This window comes from Carcharhinus amblyrhynchos, chromosome 20, assembly GCF_965287045.1.
Source record: "Carcharhinus amblyrhynchos chromosome 20, sCarAmb.v2.hapA, whole genome shotgun sequence".
NCBI lineage: Eukaryota > Metazoa > Chordata > Chondrichthyes > Carcharhiniformes > Carcharhinidae > Carcharhinus > Carcharhinus amblyrhynchos.
The window spans coordinates 8,587,623-8,608,333 of NC_137343.1; positions in this window are offsets into that span (position 1 = coordinate 8,587,623).

The following is a 20,711-nucleotide window of genomic DNA, read 5'->3' on the forward strand; positions in this document are numbered from 1 at the left end:
AATTGAATCAAGGAATGGCTAAAACACAGAAGGAGGCCACTTGAGCCAGTGTGACCATGCATGCTCCTTAACAAGACAAGTAGAGTAGCCCCATTCTCTCACTTCTCCCCTGTGACCCTGAAAGGGCTTTCTCTTCAGATAATTAACCTATACCCTCAGCCGCCATGACTCCCACATGACAATCATTAACAGAACCTTGCTGGCTGCAAAGACAAAGTAAGAAGTCTGACAACACCAGGTTTAACAGACTCCTAATAGGCTGTAAAAAGCTATAGAGAGGTCCTGACACAGACAGGACTATTGATCCATCAGTTGCCCTTGAGAGGATGGCAGTGAGTCTTCCATCTTTGAGAGGATGGCAGTGAGTCTTCCATCTTTGAGAAGATGTGTGGTGAGTCTTCCATCTTTGAGAGGATGGTGGTGAGTCTTCCATCTTTGAGAGGATGATGGTGAATCTTCCATCTTTGAGAGGATGATGGTGAATCTTCCATCTTTGAGAGGATGGGTGGTGAGTCTTCCATCTTTGAGAGGATGGTGGTGAGTCTTCCATCTTTGAGAGGATGGGTGGTGAGTCTTCCATCTTTGAGAGGATGGTGGTGAGTCTTCCATCTTGAACCGTTGTCGTCTACCTGATGAAGCTACCCCACAGGCATTGTGGGAGTTCTAGGTATTTCACCCAATGACAATGCAGGAACAAAAGAGAAAATGCTGGAAAATCTCAGCAGGTCTGGCAGCATCTATAAGGAAAGGAAAGAGCTGAGGTTTCAAGTCCAGATGAGCCTTTGTCAAAGCAGGAACAAATGGACGAACAGCCCACACATATATAAATCGGGATACTGCGTGAGGTTCATGGCGAATATGGTGCAACGAATGGACACAAATAATTCACCTCCCAGTCACACGAGCACAATTTTCTCTTAAATTCCCAAATCATTGGTTGGCCTTGAGTTGTACGTTCTTGGTCTAAAACATTGCAGTGTGAATGCAAGCCTACTAGTGACACTAATAAATAAATGTTAAAAATTGAATGGTCTCAGGGTGAATGGTCCCTGGATTTAGACAAGCTCTGTTTGATCCCAACTCACTCACAGTGGTGGAGAAATGAACAGAATATCACAGCAATAACACTCCTCAAAGATCAGTAACAATGCACTGATATCATTCCTGTTATATAGAAAAATATCCCAAAGTGCGTTACCAAAGCAGAGATGTTGCTGAGTGACAGAAGGAAGTATTGGGATGACTGCACAACAGCCTGAGGTAGGTTTGGAGGAACATCTCCAAGGAGGAGCAGGAGCAAGAGGGTGAGTGCAAGTGTGCTCCTGAGATTAAGGCCTAAGCAGCTGAAGGCATGGCCACCAAGGATGGGGTTAAGGATATCGGAGATGTGAAAGGGGCCAGAATTGGAGGAATGCAGCTGTCTCCGAGGGATGTAGGGCTGGAAATAATAGAAAGAGAGGGAGGAGGAAATGGAGGGATGTGAAAAGAGGCATGAAAACTCTACAATCACAGAGCTGCCGGGTTTAGGATTAATGTAGGTCAGCAAACACAGGGATAATAAATGAACTGGATTGGGCAAGTCATCGATACGGACGGTTGAGCTTTGGATGAACTCAAAGTTACGGAGACAAAATTTTGCGATAGTGTGGAATATCTTAATACTGGATTTTTAAAATTTATTCCTGGGACATGGGTGTCCCTGGCAGGCCGGTGTTTATCACCCAGCCCTTGCTCGGGAGCAGTTGAGAGTCAACCACATTGCTGTGGCTCTGGAGTCACATGTAGGCCAGACCGGGTTAAGGAAAGCAGATTTCCTTCTCTAGAGGACATTAGTGAACCAGATGGGTTTTTCCAACAATCGACAATGGTTTCATGGTCATGAGTAGATTCTTAATTCCAGATTTTTTATTGGATTCAAACTCCACCATTGGCTGTGGCGGGGTTTGAACCCTGGTCCCAAGGACATTAGCTGAGTTTCCAGATTAATAGTCTGGCAATAACACCATGAAGCCATCACCTTCCTTGGAGTATAATGCTGTGGGGTTAGGGATTCTAGTGACGATCGACCCTACCACGAAACAGGAAAGACCGATGCATTCATTGCAAAGGTAAACCTATCATCTTGGTGCAGTAGAATGTGAATTCCTGCTCAACTTTCCATCATATCGTGGCACACATTATGTGAGCTGTACTCTCTTCAGACATAAGAACCTATTGGCAGCTTCAGATCAGTACATTTTACCCTTAAGGATTCTTTCATTTTGTCTAATTAAGTCAATAAAGGGTTGGAAGGATACAGTGCAGTATGAAGCTATTCTTGTCTATAATGTTCTTTCAATGATTTATCCAGCTCAATACCCTTCGCCCTATTCATTCCCCATGGTTCTGAACATTTTTCCTTTCCAAGCTAATCCAGGGATTTGTCAAAAGTAATAAATTGACAATATTTTCCAGAGTAAAACCTCTGGGACAGAGAGGAGATTTGCTTTGAATTTGTTATCGGATGAAAAATGATCATTCCCGGTGTGGTGGTATTAGACGGCGGATTGTATCTTCTTTTGAGTACAGATGATTTAGGATCATATTACAACCTCAGGAATAGGAGCAGAAGTAGGCCATTCAGCCCATCAAGTCTGCACTGGCATTCAATAAGGTCATGACTGTTCTGATTCTGGTATTAAGATGGCAGGATGACACAGGGTTGTCTCACAGCGCCAGGGACCTGGCTTCCATTCCGGCCTCAGCTGTGGAGTCTGCATGTTCTTCCCGTCTCTACGTGGGTTTCCTCCGGGTGCTCTGGTTTCCTCCCACAGTCCAAAGAATTGCAGGTTAGGTGGATTGGCCATGCTAAGTTGCCCCATAGTGTCCAAAGATGTGTAGATTAAGGGGATTAGCGGAACAAATGTGTGGGGTTATGTTGAGAGGGCCTGGGTAAGAACGTAAGAACATATAAACCAGGAGCTGGGATAGGACAATCTGGCCTCTCAAGCCTGCTCCGCCATTCAATAAGACCATGGCTGATCTTTGAATGGACTCAGCTCCACTTACCCGCCCGCTCACCATAACCCTTAATTCCTTTACTGTTCAAAAATTTATCTATCCTTGCCTTAAAAACATTGAATGAGGTAGCCTCAACTGGACAGGGAATTCCACAGATTCACAACCCTTTGTGCGAAGAAGTTCCTCTTCAACTCAGTCCTAAATCTGCTTTCCCTTACTTTGAGGCTATGCCCCCTAGTTCGAGTTTCACACATCAGTGGAAACAACTTCCCTGCTCCTATCTTATCTATTCCCTTCATAATCTTATGTGCTTCTATAAGATCTCACCTCAATCTACTGAATTCCAATGAGTATAGCCCCAGTTTACTCAGTCGCTAGGTTGAGAGGGTTGGCTTATGAGGAGAGACTAGAATCAACTTAGTGAAAATTGTGCGGAGGGTGTGGAGAGTCTACAGAAGGATCTAGATAGGCTGGGCGAATGGGCCAGAAAATGGCAAATGGAATTTAATGTTGGCAAGTGTGAGGTGGTCCACTTTGGTAGGAATAATGGTAGGAAGGACTATTACTTACGGGGCGAAAAACTGCAGCAGGCGACGGTGCAGAGGGACCTCGGGGTCCTTGTGCATGAGTCGCAAAAACCCAGCTTGCAGGTGCAGCAGGTGGTCAGGAAAGCGAATGGGATGCTGGCCTTCATAGCAAGGGGGATTGAATATAAAAGTAGGGAGGTCTTGCTGCAGCTGTATAGGGCATTGGTGAGGCCGCAGCTGGAGTACTGTGTGCAGTTTTGGGCGCCGCACCTGCGCAAAGATATTTTGGCCTTGGAGGGAGTGCAGAGGAGGTTTACTAGGCTGATACCGGAGATGAGGGGGTTGAGCTATGAGGAGAGGCTGAATAAACTGGGCTTGTACTCATTAGAGTTTAGAAGAATGAGGGGAGATCTCATTGAGACGTATAAGATGATGAATGGGATGGATAGGATAGAGGTGGAGAGACTCTTCCCGCTAAAAAAAGACAGTAGGACTAGGGGGCACAGCCTCAAGATAAAAGGGCGGCGGTTTAGAACGGAGTTGAGGAGGAACTTCTTCACTCAAAGGGTGGTGAATCTCTGGAATTCTCTGCCCGTTGAAGTGGTGGAGGCTGCCTCGCTAAATATTTTTAAGACGCGGGTTGATGGGTTTTTGATAAGAGAGGGGATTAAGGGTTATGGGAAGAGGGCGGGAAAGTGGAACTGAGCCACGACAGATCAGCTATGATCTTATTGAATGGTGGGGCAGGCTCGAAGGGCTGGATGGCCTACTCCTGCTCCTATTTCTTATGTTCTTATGTTCTTATGAATCTCCTCTGCACCCCCTCCAGTGCCAGTTTATCCTTTCTCAAGTAAGGAGACTAAAACTGTACACAGTACTCCAGGTGTGGCCTCACCAGCACCTTATACAGCTGCAACATAACCTCCCTGTTTTTAGACTCCATCCCTCTAGCAATGAAGGACAAAATTCCATTTGTCTTCTTAATTATCTGCTGAACCTGCAAACCTTGAGATTCCTGCACAAGGACACCCAGGTCCCTCTGCACAGCAGCATGCTGCAATTTTTTACCACTCAAATAATAGTCCATTTTGCTGTCATTCTTACCAAAATGGATGATCTCACATTTACCAACATTGTACTCCATCTGCCAGACCCTCGCCCACTCATTTAGATGTAAGATGCTCTGTGGGGGAAGAGGTGCAGGCTCAATGGGCTCAATGGCCTCCTGCACTGTAGGGATTCTATGATTAACTCTACTTTCCCTTCACTCTCCTGCCAATCCAGATTTTGTCCTTATCCCTAATTCCATACACTAACCAACCTCTGAGAGAAGGATTTCTTCCTCAGCTCCGTCCCCATTATTCTGAAACTCTGCCCCCTTGTTCTGGACTCCCCCACAAAAGGAAACATTCTCTCAGCATCCGCATTATCCACCCTCTCAGAATCTTATATATTTCAAAGAGATCACCTCTCAATCTGCTAAACTCCAAGTAGTATGGGCCTAAATTGTTATTTCTGCTTCCGAATATTTGATTTGATCTGAATTATTATTGTCACATGTACAGGTATACAGTGAGAAGTATTGTTTCCTGCATGCTATACAGACAAAGCATACCGTTCATAGAGTGCATAGGGGAAAATGAAAGTAGAGAGTGCAAAATGCAGTGTTACAGTCATAGCTAGGGTGCAGAGAAAGATTGACTCAGTGTGAGGTAGGTCCATTCAAAAGTCTGACAGCAGCAGGGAAGAAGCTGATCTTGAGTTGGTCGGCACGTGACCTCGGACTTCTGTGTCTTTTTCCCAGTGGAAGAGAGAAGTCCGGAGTGGGTGAGGTCCGTAATTATGCTGGCTGCTTTTCCGAAGCAGCGGGAAGTGTAGGCTGATTCAATGGATGGGAGGCTGGTTTGTGTGATAGATTGGGATACATTCATGACCTTCTGTAGTTTTTTTATGGTCTTGGGCAGAGCAGGAGCCATACCAAGCTGTGATACAACCAGAAAGAATGCTTTCTGTGGAGTTGGTGAGAGAATTCCATGTTCTTATATTTAAAAATATGACAGCTCAGTGTATTTTATTTTAATTATCAAACATTAGAGATGATAACTGCTGTGTGGCTGTTGATATAACATAGCTGGAATGGATTATAAATCACTCCTGCGTCTGCAGGTAAAGTTTAAACATCCCTTCTGTGTAATTGAGCTGCTGGTATTCCCCAGAGCACATGGAGAGTGACCTAAAGGGCCTTTTTTCAAGGGTGCCGTTGAAAGACAAGGTTGCTTTTAGCATTGGAGAATGCTTGGCTTCATGGCATCAGGTCAGAGCAGGAACCTGTCCCACTTCTCCCCCCACCAACCCCCGACCCCTCTCGCCCCAGCTCACTCCCACAAACCCCCCCCCTCCCCCACCCCAGTCCTGTAATTTGACTCCATTGAGAAGCTGTAATGTAGCTTCCCTTCGTTGCCATGGTTACTGACGGGCTTCCTGTGTGAGATGGAGTAGAGATGGTTGACCCTGTCAGGTAATGAGGGCAGCAGGAAAGAAAACCAGAGGTTGACGTGTGCTGAAAAATTGTAATCTTCGATGGTGAAATAAAAGTCATCTTCATTATTCCCCCTTTTCTTAAGGTTGCTCGGTGAATCCCTACAATGCGGAAGGAGGCCATTTGGCCCATTGAGTCTGCACTGACTGTCCAACAGAGCATCTTACTCAGGCCCCATCCACATAACCCCATTATTTGCCCCACTAATCTAACCTAAATTTAGCATGGCCAATCCACCTAACCTGTACATTTTTTTAATGTTTGTTTATTGGCGTCACGTTACATTAACGGTCCAATGATGTTACTGTGAAGATCGTCCAATCATCACACTACGACGCCAGTTCAAATACATTGAGGGAGAATTTAGCACGGCCAATGCACCTAACCAGCATGCCCTTCAGATTGTGGGAGGAAACCGGAGCACTCAGAGAAAACCCACGCAGACATGGGTAGAACATGCAGACTCTGTACAGACAGTGACCCAAGCCGGGAATCGAACCTGGGTCCCTGGCGCTGTGAGGCAGCAATGTGCCACTGCACCGCCCATCTTTGGATTGTGGGAGGAAGCTGGACCACCCAGAGGAATCCCACACAGGGAGAACGTGCAGACTCCACACAGAGAGTCAGCCGAGGTCGGAATTGAACCCGGGTCCCTCGCACTGCGAGGCAGCTGTGCTAACCACTGTGCCACCGTGTCGCCCCAAGCTGTCCAAGTAAGCATTTTTCCCAGCTCTTTCTCTGAACTCAATCTTTCTGATAATTGGGCAGTGACTGTAGCAGAACACAGGGGGCAGAGGAATGCACCGTAACTATTAATCCAGAGGACACCAAAATTTAGAAGGCATTTAGTTTTTAAAATTGAGCAGGTTGTTTGTCACAGTGTCCAAGCAATGTCTGCATCTGATATTTGTGATGGCAGGCCTGTTAAATCACAAGGTAACACTCCCACCTCCAGACCACACCTTGACTTGGAAATATGTCGTGATGTGGCTATGCCGGCATTGGACTGGGGTAAACACAGTAAAAAGTCTGACAGCACCAGGTTTAAGTCCAACCGATTTATTTGATAGTAAACTCACAAGCTTTCGGGGCTTATCCCTTCAGGTGACGAAGGGACAAACCTCGAAAGCTTGTGTGTTTACTATCGAATAAATCAGTTGGACTTAAACCTGGTGTTGTCAGACTTTTTACTTGGAAATATATCGTCATTCCTTTACTGTCACTGGGTTAAAAGCCTGGAACTCCCTCCCTAACAGCAGTGCGGGTTTACCTACATCACATGGACTGCAGTGTTTCAAGAAGACAGCTTCTCGAGGTTAGATAGGTTTGGGTGACAAATTTGGGCCCAGCCAGCAATGCAATTTTTTTTTAAAGTTGTGCATTCCGTTAGAAAGAAAGACAATTATTCTGAAGTTACATTGGATATGCAGCAGTGAAACAGGCCATTCAGCCCATTGTGGTCTATTCTGGTGGTTATGAACCTTCATCTCTCACATCATCATTGAGCCCCTGCAGGCCATTCAGTCCATCGAACTTTCACTGACAGCAATCCCACCCAGTCTCTATCCCCGTAACCCCATGTATTTACCCTGCTAATCCCCCTGACACTAAGGGGCAATTTAGCACGGCCAATCCACCTAACTTGCACATCTTTGGATTGGTAGCATGGGGTAATTTTGTTTTATGTTGGGGGAATATGGGCCAGGAGAACTCTTCTTCGAAATAATATCTTGGAATCTTTAGCACCAATTGGAAAGAGCAGTTTAATGTTTAATCTACAGGCAGCATTCCCTCAGCGCTGCGCTGGGAGCATCGGTGTGGATTATGGGCGGGATTTGTCAGCCATGTTTGCCCCAAAACTGGAAAATCCCGTCCGAGGTTAACGGACCCTTGTACGGTCCTCCCCTCCCCCCCCGCCCACTACGATTCCCGTGGTGGGCGGGGCTGGAAAGTTCTGGTCTGTAGATCTAAATCCCTCGAGTGGGTCCTGAATGTTCTAACTGAGAGGCAGCGGAGAATTAAAGTTGACAGTCTAAGAGTGCAGTGTATATCGGGAGATGACATTTCCTAATCTGGTTGTCTTCAGCTGTTCTCTCCCGCTCCTATATATAAATGATCCAGCACGCTAGAAGGGGCCAACATTTTATGATGTGTGTTTTATGGGTTGCTGAGTATCACTAAGGGAGCAGCTTGTGCGCAAACCGTCTATCTGACTGAGTAAGCGGCCAGTTATAGAAAATAAAGCCCCGTGACCCGTGTGTTCAGTGGTGTCAGGCACCGTATTAACCACTTTTCTTGCATTCCAGATGGCTTCCCACAGCTGGTCATGGTCACACATACCAACGGGACTGATGACAGACCCTTCCCAGCATTTGGAGGCCATTAACGTGACAGACTTTGGCCACGTTGCAGCAGTCATGTGACCAGGTTGACCTTTCCAGTTGTGGAACGATGTACTTGTTTCAATTTCCTGCCCAGTATTCGGTGTAGTGCGAGGGAAACGGTGATCTAGTGCTAATGTCACTGGGCCAGTAGTCCAGAGGCCCAGGCTAATACTCTGAAGGCTTGGGTTCAAACGCCATCACAACAGTTGGTGAAATTCCAATTCAATTAATCAAATTTGGAAATGTAAAGCTAGTCTCAGCGATGGCGACCCTGAAACTATCATCGATTGTCATAAAAACCCGTCTGGTTCACAAACGTCCTTTAGGGAAGGAAATCTGCCATCCTTACCTGGTCTGGCCTACATGCGACTCCAGACCCACAATAGTGTGGTTGACCCTTAGCTTCCCTGTGAGCTGGGACTCAGTTAGAGTCAAGAGTCACAGAGAAATACTCTGTGCAATACTTTGGCGTATTGGCCATGCTAAGTTCTCCCTCAGTATGCCCGAACATGTGACAGAGTGTGGTGACTAGGGATTTTCAAGTAGCTTCACTGCAGTGTTAATGTAAGCCTACTTGTGACGCTAATAAATAAACTTTAACTTTTACAGCATGGAAACAGGCCCTTTGACCCAACCAATCCATGCTGACCATGGTGTCCTCCCAGCTAGTCCCAATTCAGTAATCCAGGTAATTCTCTGGTGACTTGGGTTTGAATCCCACCATGGCAGATGGCGAAATTTGAATTCGATAAAAATTCGGAATTAAGAATCTACTGATGACTGTGAAACCATTGTCGATTGTTGTAAAAACCCATCTGGTTCACTAATGCTCTTTAGGGAAGGAAATCTGCCATCTGTATCCGGTCTGGCCAACATGTGACTCCAGACCCAAAGCAACGTAGTTAACACTTAAATGCCTTCTAAATTGGACTAAGCAAACCACCCAGTTTAAGGGCAATTAGAGATAGGCAATAAATGTCAGCCCAGCCAGCAACACCCATGTCCCAGGGACAAATCATTCTTTAAAAGGACAGGAGCGTAGAGGCTAGAGAGGTGATTGAAACTGGGGATGCACAGGAGGCCAGAATTAGGTGAGCGTAGATATCATTCTAGAGCAGGATGTGATTATAGAGATAGGAATGGGGGAGGTGGGCAGAGATACTCATTGGAAAATGACTTGAACACATCGAGAGACGTTGCCATTGTTGGTGGCTTATCGAGTTAGGAGCGATATATTTATAATGTCTCATACTGGGAATAAACCTAAAACTGATTAAAGTTTGACCTCTCTGATACCAACTGGTTGACTAACTTTAGCAAGTTCAGACAGGATCTAAAAACCAAAAGTCCATCCTTGAACAAAGTGGCCACTGTTAATTTTTCCACCACTAATTCTCCACTGGAGACACAATATTAGATCAGTAGATGCTAAATCTACAAGCTTTTAAGTTTATTTCATTAGTGTCACAAGTAGGCTGACATTAATATTGCAATGAAGTTACTGTGAAAATCCACTAGTCACCACACTCCGGCACCTGTTCGGATACACGGATGGAAAATTTAGCGTGGCCGATGCACCCCCCCACCCCCCACCCGATCCCTGTAACCCCACATTTACCGTGGCTAATCCACCTAACCTACGCATTTTGGGACACTAAGGGGCAACATAGCTTGGCCAATCCATCTAACCTGCACATCTTTGAACTGTGGGAGGAAACTGGAGCACACAGAGGACACGGGGAGAACATGCAGACTCCGCTCAGAGAGTGACCTAAGCCGAGAATTGAACCTGGATCCCTGACACTGTGAGGCAACAATGTTAACCCCAGTACCACCTTCTCAGTGCAATGGGAACAGTGATCCTCTTTTGTTGAGCGGAAGCATGACTCATCACACTAATGAGAAAAGAGAAGATGTAAATGCTAAGCTTGTCTAGGACATGCCAAAGGGAGCATCACATTGTGATTCTTCAGTTTATCTGTGTTATGGCGGCCATGCAGGGCACGGGGATCATCAATAGATCTCCATATGGTCTTTGTGCAGTATGAACTGCCAATGGGAAGTTGCTTCCACCTGAGTTGATGTTATAGGTGGCCAGATGTTGAGTTGATTGCAGTAGGCCTCAGGTACAGTTCCTCCTTTGGTCTCCAATGAAGGATTTCTTAGCAATGGATGACTGGCCCTGGGTGGAATTATTAGATCTTACATATTTGATCTTCCTCATAGCAATATAGAGGTGACTCTAGTTTCTATGAGTTTAACAGGTTCATTCGTCAACTATCGCAAAATGGCTGTTTTCATGTTTTAGTTTCCAGGTATTTCTGTGGATATCTTAGCTCAGAGTCAACACCCAGGCTTAATAATCAAGCACAGTGAACATAGATCAATGACTAAAATAACAATCAAACATACAATGGTTAAACAATCAAAGTCTATTCTACACTGGTGACTGTCTGCTCCAAAAAACCACTTCTAGGAAAACCAAGAACATTCCAGAAGGAATGGGAGACCACTTGAGGGATGGTGAGTTTCTGATGGATGATTGGATCAGACAGATATTCCAAAGACCTTTAGTGAGCGAATGACCAGTCGAGGATCTGATTTAAGATGCAGCTTAAGGGATGAACATTGGCTCAGATTTCCTGGTCAGCAGGGAGGCGAACACAGTAAGAAGTCTCACAGCACCAGGTTAAAGTCCAACAGGTTTATTTGGTAGCAAATGCCACTAGCTTTTGCAACCAAATAAATCTGTTGGACTTTAACCTGGTGTTGTGAGACTTCTTACTGTGTTTACCCCAGTCCAACGCCGGCATCTCCACACCATGACTGCCACAGCAGGAAGGTGGCAGTGCTCACCGCTGACATCGAATAAATCTCCATACAAAACTGTCACCGTCACCCTAATGAGAATTTCAGCTGCCTTGAGAGAAGAATTCCTCCCAACATTGGCTGCAGTGAGGCCTAGCAATCTGATTCAATTTGATTTGACTTATTATTGTATTAGTGTACAGTGAAAAGTATTGTTTCTTGCGCGCTATACGAACAAAACATACTGTTATAGGGAAAGAAAGGAGAGAGTGCAGAATGTAGTGTTACAGTCATAGTTAAGGTGTAGAGAAGAATCAACTTAATGCGAGGTAGGTTCATTCAAAAGTCTGACAGCAGCAGGGAAGAAGTTATTCTTGAGTTGGTCGGTACGTGACCTCAGGCTTTTGCATCTTTTTCCCGGTGATGCTGGAAGAGAGAATGTCCGGGGTGTGTGGGGTCCGTAATTATGCTGACTGCTTTGCCGAGGCAGCGAGAAGTGTAGACAGAGTCAATGGGTGGGAGGCTAAAAGGTGCCCGATATCTGAGATCTATCTCTGAATCCAACCTCATTCGTGTTGTGGGCAGTAAAGTGGCAGATGGATTTTAACATGGAGATGTGTGAGATGATGCATTTAGTGAAGTCACAGTAAGTAGTCTCACAACACCAGGTTAAAGTCCAACAGGTTTATTTGGAACCATGAGCTTTCAGAGCGCTGCTCCTTCATCAGGTGAGTTACCTGATGGCCTCCTTCTGCACTCGAGTGATTCTATGATTATATGATTCTCTCAGAAATCCTAATGTGCCAATGAAGTACTTTTGCAGTGTAGTCACTCTTTTAATGCAGGAAATTCAACAGCCAGTTTGCACACAGCAAACTCCCACTGACAGTGATATGTTAATGATCTGTTTTTATGATGTTGTTTGAGGGATAAATATTGGGCAGATAATGGGGAAAACTTTGTTCTTTTCTCTCAGTATTGTTGTGGGATATTTTACATCCACTGGACAGAGAATACAGGGCCTTGATAGCTTACAGTTCTTGGACATCTTGACAGTTCCTTGACAGCTGTGACACCCCCATGGGAGTTCTATGAGAAAGCACTGGTTCATCTCCCTGTGAGGCATCTTGAGTGTGAGTTTCCTTGATAGCAGGCAGTGGCCTGCCCAGCTGGAACTCATTTCCTGAGCCTTTTATAAGGCAGACCCAGGATTGGGCCGCTATGCCACCTTGTTCTATGAAAGAACAAAGCCGCTAGTGCAGGCAAGATGATATGCCCCCAATCAGGGTAAATGAGAAGGGTTAACGACAGGGAAGGCACCAGTCTGTAAAAGACCACCTGCCAAATCCAAATAATGGTTGTTAAGGTGAAGGTGATCAAGCAGCATTTTTAGTGCATCATGGGAAAAGCTGAAAGAGAAGCCATTTGAGCATTAAGCTTTCTGGAGAGATGTTGATGCATTCCTTATTCCCCACTGCGCAGCAGCAGTGTACCAGCAATGTACCTTTATTCTTGTGCGAGTCTAGACAGGTTTTTTGGCAATAAGAACAAAGAAAAGTACAGCACGGGAACAGGCCCTTCGGCCCTCCAAGCCTGTGTTGATCATGATGGCCTAACTAAACTAAAAATAACCTTCTGCCCTTACTCGGTCCATACCGCTCTATTCCCTCCTTATCCATGTACCCATCCAGATGCCTCTTAAATGTTGCTAATGTGCCTGCTTCCACCACCTCCTCTGGCAGCACATTCCAGGCACCCACCACTCGTGAAAAATGTCCCTCGACACATCCCCCTTAAACTTTCCCCCTCTCACCGTGACCCTGGGCCCCCTTGTAATTGACCCTTCCACCCTGGGGAAGAGGTCTCTGACCATCCGCCCTGTCTCTGCCTCTCATAATTTTGTAGACTCCTAACAGATCTCCCCTCAGCCTCCATCTTCCCAATGAAAACAATCCTTGTTTATTCAGTCCCCTCGAAACCAGGCAACAACCTGGTGAACCTTCTTTGCACTCTCTCCAAAGCTTCCACGTCCTTCAGGTGGCGTGGTGACCAGAACTGCACATAATACTGCAAATGTAACCAAGTTTTAATATAACTGCAACATGATTTGCCAACTCTTGTATTCAACACCCGGCTGATGAAGGCAAGCATGCCGTATGCCTTCTTGGCCACTTGTGTTACCACTTGTAGGGAACTGTGGACGTGCACACCCAGATCCCTCTATGGGATGGGATACAGACCTCAACTAATAACTCTGCGCACTTACTGGCAAACATCACTGGGGTAAGATCAATGAGGTAAGTGAGTTGGGTAAGTGGAACTGATCCACTTCAGATCAGCCATGATCTTATTGAATGGCGGGGCAGGCTCGAGGGGCTAGATGGCCGACTCCTGCTCCTATTTCTTATGTTCTTATGTTCAACCACAATCTCATCCACAACCCCATTCTACATTGTTAGAATGTAATTGGTGACAATTTTGTATTGGATGTAATGTGACCAATGGTAACTACATGTAAGGGTCAGCTGACCCAGTAAACCATGGAACCAATTACAGAATGATGTAATAGTCAGCTGACTCACTATAAATAAGAACCTGTGTGGAATGGTGGAGTGGCCCAGGGAGAGGACCCTAGTTGGGAGTAATGAAGTTTCTTTATTAAACCCTTTCTTTGATTTATAAATTGGAATAAATTTTGTTATATTTTCATTATATACATTTGAAGAGTTCCTTCTGGTTAAACCCCCTCCTTTCTCCCCTGCCCCTTTATCTCAGGGGTAGATAGACATTGGCTGTCTCAATCTCCCATTTTCAGAGATCAGTTAACCAGCACCAGTGCGATGGACCGAATAGCCTCCTTCTGAGCAAGAATTCAGAAACGGAGAAGGAGCTGAGCGTGTCCCTGGCCAACGGAAACCATTTGCTCCCTAGATTTTCAGAGCAGGCATTAAACAAACCATTGTTTGGAGAAATAACAAATTTCATTTAAAAACATATCATTTAACCATTATGATAATAGATAGGGGTTGGGGGGGGAGATAGAATAGACTGCATCTGATCAAGGTGAACGCCCCAGGCATGAGTCAAGGTCATTACCTCTGTCTAATCTGTATTTCACTTCTTCTGATCTGTGTAACCCAACTCCTTTCCATTTCACTCTGAGGGTAATAATGAAAATACTAATTTGGTTTCTATCAGAAAATAGCGCTGCCATCAGTGGGAAGCTCTATTTGAGACAAAGACTTGCTCAAGGACACATACGCCCGCATTGTCTGCGCGGTAGCAATGAATGGATGGTGTCAGGATTACTCAGAGGCTCTGTCATTGTGGCTTCTCTGTGATCCTCACCTTCCCCTCCTCCTCCCCTCCCCGTGTGGGGCCCATTTATAATCTAAATCTGTGCCCCCGTTAATCTCCACAGGTCGCCCGCTGACAGCTCCTGGTGTTGGGCTTGTTTCTCCTCGTTGAACGGACATCCCTACATCCCAAAAATACAGAGCCGCAAACAGAATCCAACCCAGCTGTGATGCCCCACACAGCCAAGCAGCCCATTGGCCGTACAGGGACTCATGAGCGCAGAACGATGAGATGTCCGAGAGTTCATAGAATCAACTGTGCGGAAGGAGACCATTTGGCCCCTTGAGTCTGTACCAACCCGTACGCGTTGGGGTTTAGGAGGATGAGGGGGGATCTTATAGAGATGTATAAGATAATGAAAGGGATGGATAGGGTAGAGGTAGAGAGATTCTTCCTGCTTAGAAAGGATAGCAGGACTAGAGGGCACAGCCTCAAGATAAGGGGGGGCACAGTTTAGAACAGAATTGAGGAGGAACTTCTTCCTCCTCACTCAAAGGGTGGTGAATCTCTGGAATTCTCTTCCCGTTGAAGTGGTGGAGGCTACCTTGCTAAATATATTTAAGTCACGGGTAGATAGGTTTCTGATAGACAGAGGAATTAAGGGTTATGGGGAGCAGTCGGGTAAGTGGAACTGAGCCACGACAGATCAGCCATGATCTTATTGAATGGTGGGGCAGGCTCGAAGGGCTAGATGGCCTACTCCTGCTCCTATTTCTTATGTTCTTATGTTCAACCACAATCTCATCCACAACCCCATGCATGGACCCGAACTAATCCCCCAGAATCTCAGGGTCAATTTAGCATACCTAATCGACCTAACCCGCACATCCTTAGACGGTGGGAGGAAACCAAAGCACCTGGAGGAAACCCACGCAGACATGGGGAGAATGTGCAAACTCCACACAGTCACCCGAGACTGGAATTGAATCTGGGTCCCTGGCGCTGTAGGGCAGCCGTGCTAACCACTGTGCCACCGCGTCGCCCCAAGTCTTTAGAGATAAAGACATAGCAACAACTGACAAATCAACTGGAATATTGAATTTGGTAGCCAGTCAGAGTCAAAGTATGTCCAACTTAAAATATCAGGACAGGTTACAAGGACTAGCTCTGCATTGCTTTGCAAAGGGGTGATGTCCAAGATGGTTAAAGGGTTTGATAGGGTAGAAGGGAAGGAACTATTTCCTCAGGTGCCCTGGGAGGGAGAGGGGAGAGTCCAGAACAGTCTCACAGCGCCAGGGACCCGGGGCTGTGGGGGTGGGTTGGGGGGAGGGGGAAGGTCCGTAGGGGTGGATTGGGCGTGGGTGTTCTGGGAGTTGAGTTGGGGGTTGGGGGAAGGAGCTGCGGGGCGTAGGATGGGGTGTGGGGAGGGGGTCGTGGAGGTGGGTTGGGGGCTGGGGGAGGGGCTGCGGGGGTGTGTTGGGGTGGGGGAGGGGCTGTGGAGTAGGGTGGGGAGGTGCGGGGGGAGTTGCGGGGAGTGGGGAGGGTCAGTGGTGTACGTCAATTGAAAGTTTCAAAAGCTTTTTGTTTGAATAGGATGTTAGGGGTTGGAGGGCCAAGATGGACAGATGGAGTGAAGATATGAATCAGCCGCTTTCTAAGTGAAGGAAATGAGGCTCGAGGGGCTTTCTGTAGGTGTAGGTACTCCCACAGTGCTGTTAGGAAGGAAGCTCCAGGATTTAGACCCAGTGACAGTGATGGAACAGCCGATATATTTCCAAGTCGGGATAGTGAGTGACTTGGGGGGGGAACTTTCAGATGGAGGATGGACTTTGACTAAGGTCAAGTGTCAGATCGAGGTCAAGGTGCCTCATCTTGTCATCTTGGATTTTGTTTGTGTCGCTCTCACGGGGACCATGAATTGATTGGTTTTTTGGAGCAAGCGAGTATTGGATTGGGTCTACGCGGTCCACTCCGAGTATTGGCCTTGTAACTTCAAAATGGAGTGAAGCTTTTTAAAAAGGGACTTTGCAGGTGGTGGTGTGAGTCTGTCACACTTGTCCTTCTGGGTGGTAAAGGTTGGGGATTTGGAAGGTGCATTGCACCTTGTAGCTGGTACGTACTGTGTGTCACTGGTGGAGGGAGTGAACGTTTAGGCTGGTGAATGGGATGGTGATCAACTGGAGTTGCCTTGTCCTGGATGGTGTCGAGCTTCTTGAGTGTTGGAGATACACTCTTCAGGCAAGTGGAGGGTATTCCATCTCCTTGTACCTTGTAGATGATGGACAAGCTTTGAATTGAATTGAAGGGATTTGATTTATTATTGTATATCCCTCTCCTTTCCTTCTCCCCTACAGACTCTATGAACAGTATGTTTTATCTGTGTAGTGCGCACTATGATGTGGGAATGCCGGCGTTGGACTGGCGTAAACACAGTAAAAAGTCTGACAACACCAGGTTTTAGTCCAACTGATTTATTTGATAATACTCACAAGCTTTCGAGGGGACTGCCTCTTCGTCAGGTGAATGGAGAGTTCTGGCCTCAGACAGAGCATATAAAGCACAGACAGTTTAGAGATTACTGATTAGAATGCGAATCCTCACACCTAACAGGTTAGGTGTACAGCAGGTTAGGTGTAAGGATTCGCATTCTAATCAGTAATCGCTAAACTGTCTGTGCTTTATATGCTCTGTCTGAGGCCAGAACTCTCCATTCACCTGACGAAGAGGCAGTCCCCTCGAAAGCTTGTGAGTATTATCAAATAAATCGGTTGGACTAAAACCTGGTGTTGTCAGACTTTTTACTGTAGTGCGCACTACACAGACAAAACATACTGTTCATAGAGTCCAGAGGGGAGAAGGAAAGAAGATGGATTTAGTGTTGCGGTAACAAATAGGGTAAGGAATAAGGTCAACTGAATATGCAGTTGGACAATTGGGGCGTCAGGAACGGAGTTACTCACTTGGTTAAGGTTTTAAGGAGCGTCTGAAAAGGGAAATGTGAGGCAGAGAAGTAGAAAGGTTGAGGGAGGGAAGTCCAGAGCTTCAGGCATCCAATAGTTTGGCTGCAAATGTCACGAATGGGGAATTTGCAAGAATCCAGAAGTGAAGAAATGGAGAGATCTCAGGGGATGGAGGGTTTATGGAGATAGGGAGGGGCGAGGGCTTTGACCAGGAGGAAGAGAATGGTGACACAATGGTTAGCACTGCTACCGCACACTGCCAGGGACTCGGGTTCAATTCCAGCCTCAGGTCACTGTCTGTTCAGAGTGTGCACGTCCTCCCCATGTCTGCGTGGGTTTCCTCCCACAGCCCAACGATGTGCAGGTTAGCTGGATTGACCACGCTAAATTGCTGTAAGGTATGTAGGTTAAGTGGATTAGCAAGGTAAATATGTGGGGTTACAGGGATAGAGCCTAAGTAAGATAAACGATGAGTGGGGGCAGTCTCGGTGGGCTGAATGGCCTCGTTCTGCACTGTAGGATTCTATGATTCTAATGTTGGGAGAGGAATAAAAGGGATGACGGTTAAAGAGGACTTGGCAAAGGAACTTGGGGTAGCAGAGACATGATTCCAAGTTTCCTGACTCATGTATTTACAATCCAGTAACTGTGTGATTGGATTAAATATCTGGAATATTTCAATTGTGTTTTTTGGTGTTGGATGTTGAAACAAACACATTTTAAAAAATTTATTTGTGGGGCATGGACATCACTGGCTGGCCAGCATTTATTGCCCAACCCTAGTTGCCCTTGGAGGGCAGTTGAGAGTCAACCACATTGCTGTGGCTTCATGTAGGCCAGACCAGGTAAGGACAGCAGATTTCCTTCCCTAAAGGACATTAGTGAACCAGATGGGTTTTTCCTGACAATGGTTCACATTCATTAGTAGATTCTTAGTTCCAGATTTTTTAGTGTTTTTTTATTGGATTTTTTTTTATTGGATTCAAATTCCACCATCTGCCGTGGTGGGATTCGAACCCGGGTCCCCAGAACATTGGCTGAACTTTCTGGATTAATAGCCTAGTGATAATACCACTAGGCCATCACACTCCATTGGCTTACATTAGGTCACACACTCCTTACCTGCGCATTCAAACCTGGGGTGGCTCAAGCAGAATTAAAGATCATGTGATCATAGGACAAGGTTGGGCAAACATAATTAATTCCCCACCATTAATAACAGCAAAGAACAACACAGCACGGGAAACAGGCCCTTCGGCCCAACAAGCCCGCGCCGCCGTTTTAACATTGTGAGTCCCCTCTTCCACCCAAGACCCTTTATGCTTATGGCACTCCACATTGGAAACCAGATTGAGGGGAGACTAACTTAGGGACAATTTGTTACACCAATCAGCCTAAGAGCACATTTCTCCTGACTGTATTTAAATTATACTTTATCTTTATTTAAAGTTTAATGCTTTTTTAAGCCTAAAGTTCATTTATCAGTGAAACACTTAGGCTTACATCGACACTGCAAGGAAGTTACTGTGAAAATCCCCTAGTTACCACACTCCCGCGCCTGTTCGGGTACACTGAGGGAGAATTTAGCACGGCCAATCCACCTAACCAGCACCTCTTTCAGACTGTGGGAGGAAACCCACGCAGACACGGGGAGAATGTGCAAACTCACACAGACAGTGACCCAAACCAGGAATCGAACCCAGGACCCTAGCAGTGCGAGGCAGCAGTGCTAACCACTGTGCCGTCTGTATCGATTGATGAAATCGGTGTAGCTTTAGCCCCATGAAATTTCGTGACATTCCACGATTTCTGTTATTGCCACGGTCTTTATGATTTGGCTTTCAGGGAAATACGATGGAATGCAGTCCCCAAACACCGGGGAAATAAAATCTCACTGAATCAGAAGGGAATTAGACTTGTTGGGTCTCTGTGAGACCCGCATTCCTGATGTACGGGAAATGGAGGCCACATTGGTGGAAGATTCAGCTCCAACTCCTTGGGCATCATATCCATGCTGCCACCTATTGATGAACCACAGCACTGCAGCAACTGGTAAAGTGAGAAGAGACCTTATCCCAGAATCCCTACAATGCAGAAGGAGGCCTTTCAGCCCATCGAGTCTACACCAACTCTTCGACAGAGCGCCCTCCCCAGGCGCCTGCCCCACACCCCTCTTCCCCATATCCTAGTGAACCCATGTGCTTACCCTGCTAAGCCCCCTAACCCACACATCTTGGGACACTAAAGGGCAAGTTTAGCCTGGCCAATCCATCTAACCCACACGAACCCTGGACTGTGGGAGGAAACCGGAGAATCCTGATGGGAAAGTTCACACTTCAAACACAATTGTGCCCAAAAGCTGCTCGAAATGGCGTTAGTTGGATCCGGTTTCAGAAATTCAAAGGTCTTTCTTGCTGTATTTAAGTGCGAAAATCGGGTGCAGTTTAATTAATACAGCTTAAAATTAACTTCAATAACTTCATTTTTCAGCCTGCGAGTGACCTGAATTTCAACAAATGAAACTGTACAGATGGGGGCGGTGCGGTGGCACAGTGGTTAGCATGGCTGCCTCCATAGCGTCACGGACATGGGTTCGATTCTGAATCCCGGGTGACTTGCGCGGAATTTGCATGTTCTCCCTGTGTCTGCGTGCGTTTTCTCTGGTTTCCTCCCACAGTCCAAAGATGTGTGAGTTACGTTGGTTAGCCATGATAAAGTGACCCTTCGTGTCAGGGAGACCAGAATCATAGAATCTACAACACAGAGACAGGCCCTTCAGATCAAATTAAGCTGACCCCATTTGCCTGCATTTGGCCCATACCCCTCTCAACCTTTCCTATCCGTGTTTCTGTCCAAATGTCTTTTAAATGTTGTCAATGTCCCTGCCTCAACCATTTCCTCCAACAGCTCATTCCACACAAGTACCACCCTCTGTGTAAAAAAAATTGGTCCTCAGGTTCCCATTAATTCTTTCCCCTCTTATCTTAAGCCTCTGCCCTCTAGTTCTTGGTTCCCCAACCCTGGGAAGAAGACTGAGTGCATTCACCCTATCCCATGCCTCTTATTATCTTATACACCTCTATAAGATCACCCCTCAGTCTGCTATACTCCAAAGAAAAATGTCCTAGCCCGTCCAATCTCTCCCGACAACTCAGTCATAGAAATCCTACAGTACAGAAAGAGGCCATTCAGCCCA